At 31.7% G+C, this 6365-nt stretch overlaps 2 pseudogenes; one reads left to right on the top strand and one right to left on the bottom strand.

Moving 5' to 3' along the window:
* The first annotated feature begins 2003 nt into the window (after positions 1-2003).
* LOC130507505 (cytochrome P450 71B2-like) lies at positions 2004-2984 on the top strand (annotated as a pseudogene).
* A 142-nt stretch (positions 2985-3126) lies between these two features.
* On the bottom strand, positions 3127-4308 carry LOC130507504 (cytochrome P450 71B2-like; annotated as a pseudogene).
* Positions 4309-6365: the final 2057 nt, after the last annotated feature.

Below are 6365 nucleotides of genomic sequence, written 5' to 3'. Positions count from 1 at the left end.
TGTGATCCTATAATATAACAGAGTAAACTGATGTCCTTGTGAAAAGAAAATAAAAGGATAACAAAAAACTTACAAACAGATATGTGGAGAGATTAGGAGAGAATTGGAGAGATAATGACGGAGAAGAAGACAAATATTAGATTTGCTAAGATAGATAAAATGTAAAGTTTATATAAAAATATATGTTCTAGAAGTTTGTCTTTTCAATTGCCATATAGAGACTATTTTACCTGAACTCGAATATTCTATTTCTTAAATCAACTATTATTAATACTGTAACGATTGGATTTATTCATGAAAAATACAATCAAAGCTAAATAGTGATTCAAGTAAAATAAATTATACAGACAACTTATTACATTACAATTTCGTTAAGGGGGAAATGAGAAATTACAAACAAACATTTGCAAACATTATATAGAATTATAAACCTTAGTATAATAAAACATAAAATTCCTTATTATCTCTACACGGATAATGAGATCTTAGTATGCAAATCACTCAGAGAGATTTCATTTCTATTTCTAGGTTATCATTGTCAAAAGAAAAAATATCCGATATTCCACTTTTGATATAGGTAAACATGGCATTAATCGATATTGATTATCAAGACAATGTATCTTGCTTCTTTTACAAACCAAACCAGCCAACTTGAATTAAACCAGCATCTAAACTCTTATAAGTAAACTAAATTAAATTATCTATACACAACCTCTCGTTGAATTCTTTATATGTTAAATTGTATTCTGTTAATACATGGGCTTCATCCAAAAATTAATTAGCCAGCCCAACCCTTTTTAGATTCTAAGTAAATCCATAAAATATTGATCCATATATATTTGATCTTTTTAACAACTACAATAATTAGAATATGAATTTTTCATATATATTAATTTACATAGTTGAATTTAATACTGTTAATAAATAACATTAATAATTAATATTTAAATATAATATTGAAAATTATCGAGTTTTGAAGATATTAATTTACAACCAAAACATCTTAAAAACATCATGTACAAAATTTAAATTCTTTCATAAAAAAACATGTACAGCATATTTATAACCCCATTACAATTCAATATATATATGGACATGTATTGTATACATGTAAATTACATTAAAATATTATATATATATTATATACCACCAAATATATAAAATAATTAGAAAACAATATCCGCGCAAAAGTCAGCACTAACCTTTGTCATAAACCAAAAAAAAAAAAAGCAAAATCAAATAGGGTGTGATTGGTAGATATTAAAGTAATTGAGAGTAAATAAAAGTGGAATAATTAGGAGGAAAAGAAAAAGTGGGAATTGGAGTAAAAGAGAGTTAAAAAGAAGATGATCTGATTGGTAGTGGGTTAGAGTAAATGAGAATAAAAGAAAATAAATGAATTAAATAAAAACAATTGTATTCGTGTGAATGGTGTGGAGAGAAGAAAAGTCTGAGTTGGTATTTATAAAATATTTAAATAAATAAAAAAACTAAAAGATATCCATTTCCAGATTTCAGTTGGATTTCATATGGAGGAAAAAATCTCGGCCAACATTGGTGATAATAGGAAAAAAATTTATTAATTTTGTTTTTCCTAATTTTCACCTGATTGGTTTCTTTTTGGTGGGATCCATCGATATTACTTTTCTACCACTTATCTTTTATTCTATTAGTGTTATTCAATCAGACACATAATCTAATTTCAAATCCTTATTACAAACATGTATCGCGTTTATCATAATTTTTTAAAAAACGTTGAACTACAAATAAAATTAAAAAACATAAATACAAATCTATATTTTTATTTCTAAAAAATTATAAAATTGTTTCGCGCTTAAAAATAACGGGTCAAAATCTATTAATTATTGATATTTGGTACCTCCTCTGAAAGGAGACAAATTGCGAAAAGTGTGTACACCAAACAATCTGCCGTACTTTTTATATTATACTTATATAATATGATAGGCACTTATTACTTATTAGATACAACGCTCTTCGGAATCGTCGGTCGGTCATCACTCTACTAAAAACAAAGTTTTTAAAAAATGGCGATCTTGCTCTGTTTCTTCTTGGTTTTGCTTCTTACTCTCGTATCATCAATCTTTCTTAAATATACAAACTCAAAGTTCAATCATCCTCCAAGCCCTTCAAGTCTCCCAATCATTGGAAACTTGCACCATCTTGCAGGATTGCCTCACAGATGTTTTCATAAACTCTCCATGAAACACGGACCAGTGATGCTTCTCCGACTCGGTTCGGTTCCAGTGGTTGTTATCTCATCGAGCGAAGCAGCCGAAGCAGTTCTCAAAACTCACGACTTGGAATGCTGCAGCCGACCGAAGACGTTAAGGGCCGGAAAATTCACTTACGGTTTCAAAGACATCGCCCTTTCGCAATACGGTGCGTACTGGCGGGAAATGCGGAAACTCGCGGTGATCGAGCTTCTTAGCCTTAAAAGGGTTCAGTCGTTTCGGTACATCAGAGAGGAAGAGGTTGGACTCGTGGTGAAGAAAGTGTCTGAATCTGCTTAGAGACAGTCTCCTGTAGATTTAAGCAAAACCTTTTTCTCACTCACCGCAAGCATCATTTGTAGAGTAGCTTTAGGACAGAACTTCAACGAGGATGGCTTTTTTATCGATCAAGAAAGGATCGAAGAGCTTGTCACCGAAGCAGCTGAAGCTATAGGGACTTTCACTTTCTCTGACTTCTTCCCTGGTGCACTTGGGAGATTCCTAGATTGGTTGTTTCAACGTCACAAGAAGATCAACAAAGTCTTTGGAGAGCTTGATGCTTTTTATCAGCATGTGATAGATGACCACTTGAAGCCAGAAGGAAGGAAAGACCCGGATATCGTTTCCTTGATGTTGGATATGATGGGTAAACAAGGAAATGAAGATTCTTTCAAACTCAATATTGATAATGTCAAAGCTATCCTCATGGTAAAACCCTCAAAATCTTCATTTTGTGCTCAACCACATGATTAGCATAATAATAATTAAACTAGATCTTATGTGTTCTGTTTATGTAATTTTCAGAATGTATTTCTGGCGGGATAGATACAGGCGCTATAACAATGATTTGGGCGATGTCAGAACTCGTTAGAAACCCTAGAGCAATGAAGAAAGCTCAGGAAGAGATTAGAACCACCCTTGGGGACAAAAGGGAAATAATCACTGAAGTGATTATTTCCCTTTTGTCCCCAAGGGTGGTTCTAATCTCTTCCTGAGCTTTCTTCATTGCTCTAGGGTTTCTAACGAGTTCTGACATCGCCCAAATCATTGTTATAGCGCCTGTATCTATCCCCGCCAGAAATACATTCTGAAAATTACATAAACAGAACACATAAGATCTAGTTTAATTATTATTATGCTAATCATGTGGTTGAGCACAAAATGAAGATTTTTGAGGGTTTTACCATGAGGATAGCTTTGACATTATCAATATTGAGTTTGAAAAGAATCTTCATTTCCTTGTTTACCCATCATATCCAACATCAAGGAAACGATATCCGGGTCTTTCCTTCCTTCTGGCTTCAAGTGGTCATCTATCACATGCTGATAAAAAGCATCAAGCTCTCCAAAGACTTTGTTGATCTTCTTGTGACGTTGAAACAACCAATCTAGGAATCTCCCAAGTGCACCAGGGAAGAAGTCAGAGAAAGTGAAAGTCCCTATAGCTTCAGCTGCTTCGGTGACAAGCTCTTCGATCCTTTCTTGATCGATAAAAAAGCCATCCTCGTTGAAGTTCTGTCCTAAAGCTACTCTACAAATGATGCTTGCGGTGAGTGAGAAAAGGTTTTGCTTAAATCTACAGGAGACTGTCTCTAAGCAGATTCAGACACTTTCTTCACCACGAGTCCAACCTCTTCCTCTCTGATGTACCGAAACGACTGAACCCTTTTAAGGCTAAGAAGCTCGATCACCGCGAGTTTCCGCATTTCCCGCCAGTACGCACCGTATTGCGAAAGGGCGATGTCTTTGAAACCGTAAGTGAATTTTCCGGCCCTTAACGTCTTCGGTCGGCTGCAGCATTCCAAGTCGTGAGTTTTGAGAACTGCTTCGGCTGCTTCGCTCGATGAGATAACAACCACTGGAACCGAACCGAGTCGGAGAAGCATCACTGGTCCGTGTTTCATGGAGAGTTTATGAAAACATCTGTGAGGCAATCCTGCAAGATGGTGCAAGTTTCCAATGATTGGGAGACTTGAAGGCTTGGAGGATGATTGAACTTTGAGTTTGTATATTTAAGAAAGATTGATGATACGAGAGTAAGAAGCAAAACCAAGAAGAAACAGAGCAAGATCGCCATTTTTTAAAAACTTTGTTTTTAGTAGAGTGATGACCGACCGACGATTCCGAAGAGCGTTGTATCTAATAAGTAATAAGTGCCTATCATATTATATAAGTATAATATAAAAAGTACGGCAGATTGTTTGGTGTACACACTTTTCGCAATTTGTCTCCTTTCAGAGGAGGTACCAAATATCAATAATTAATAGATTTTGACCCGTTATTTTTAAGCGCGAAACAATTTTATAATTTTTTAGAAATAAAAATATAGATTTGTATTTATGTTTTTAATTTTATTTGTAGTTCAACGTTTTTTAAAAAATTATGATAAACGCGATACATGTTTGTAATAAGGATTTGAAATTAGATTATGTGTCTGATTGAATAACACTAATAGAATAAAAGATAAGTGGTAGAAAAGTAATATCGATGGATCCCACCAAAAAGAAACCAATCAGGTGAAAATTAGGAAAAACAAAATTAATAAATTTTTTTCCTATTATCACCAATGTTGGCCGAGATTTTTTCCTCCATATGAAATCCAACTGAAATCTGGAAATGGATATCTTTTAGTTTTTTTATTTATTTAAATATTTTATAAATACCAACTCAGACTTTTCTTCTCTCCACACCATTCACACGAATACAATTGTTTTTATTTAATTCATTTATTTTCTTTTATTCTCATTTACTCTAACCCACTACCAATCAGATCATCTTCTTTTTAACTCTCTTTTACTCAATTCCCACTTTTTCTTTTCCTCCTAATTATTCCACTTTTATTTACTCTCAATTACTTTAATATCTACCAATCACACCCTATTTGATTTTGCTTTTTTTTTTTTTGGTTTATGACAAAGGTTAGTGCTGACTTTTGCGCGGATATTGTTTTCTAATTATTTTATATATTTGGTGGTATATAATATATATATAATATTTTAATGTAATTTACATGTATACAATACATGTCCATATATATATTGAATTGTAATGGGGTTATAAATATGCTGTACATGTTTTTTTATGAAAGAATTTAAAATTTTGTACATGATGTTTTTTAAGATGTTTTGGTTGTAAATTAATATCTTCAAAAACTCGATAATTTTCAATATTATATTTAAATATTAATTATTAATGTTATTTATTAACAGTATTAAATTCAACTATGTAAATTAATATATATGAAAAATTCATATTCTAATTATTGTAGTTGTTAAAAAGATCAAATATATATGGATCAATATTTTATGGATTTACTTAGAATCTAAAAAGGGTTGGGCTGGCTAATTAATTTTTGGATGAAGCCCATGTATTAACAGAATACAATTTAACATATAAAGAATTCAACGAGAGGTTGTGTATAGATAATTTAATTTAGTTTACTTATAAGAGTTTAGATGCTGGTTTAATTCAAGTTGGCTGGTTTGGTTTGTAAAAGAAGCAAGATACATTGTCTTGATAATCAATATCGATTAATGCCATGTTTACCTATATCAAAAAGTGGAATATCGGATATTTTTTCTTTTGACAATGATAACCTAGAAATAGAAATGAAATCTCTCTGAGTGATTTGCATACTAAGATCTCATTATCCGTGTAGAGATAATAAGGAATTTTATGTTTTATTATACTAAGGTTTATAATTCTATATAATGTTTGCAAATGTTTGTTTGTAATTTCTCATTTCCCCCTTAACGAAATTGTAATGTAATAAGTTGTCTGTATAATTTATTTTACTTGAATCACTATTTAGCTTTGATTGTATTTTTCATGAATAAATCCAATCGTTACAGTATTAATAATAGTTGATTTAAGAAATAGAATATTCGAGTTCAGGTAAAATAGTCTCTATATGGCAATTGAAAAGACAAACTTCTAGAACATATATTTTTATATAAACTTTACATTTTATCTATCTTAGCAAATCTAATATTTGTCTTCTTCTCCGTCATTATCTCTCCAATTCTCTCCTAATCTCTCCACATATCTGTTTGTAAGTTTTTTGTTATCCTTTTATTTTCTTTTCACAAGGACATCAGTTTACTCTGTTATATTATAGGATCACATCACGGGATG

This window comes from Raphanus sativus, unplaced genomic scaffold (assembly GCF_000801105.2).
Source record: "Raphanus sativus cultivar WK10039 unplaced genomic scaffold, ASM80110v3 Scaffold4653, whole genome shotgun sequence".
Taxonomy (NCBI): domain Eukaryota; kingdom Viridiplantae; phylum Streptophyta; class Magnoliopsida; order Brassicales; family Brassicaceae; genus Raphanus; species Raphanus sativus.
Note: the sequence above shows the minus strand (reverse complement) of the source record. Positions and strands in the feature narration are given on the sequence as shown.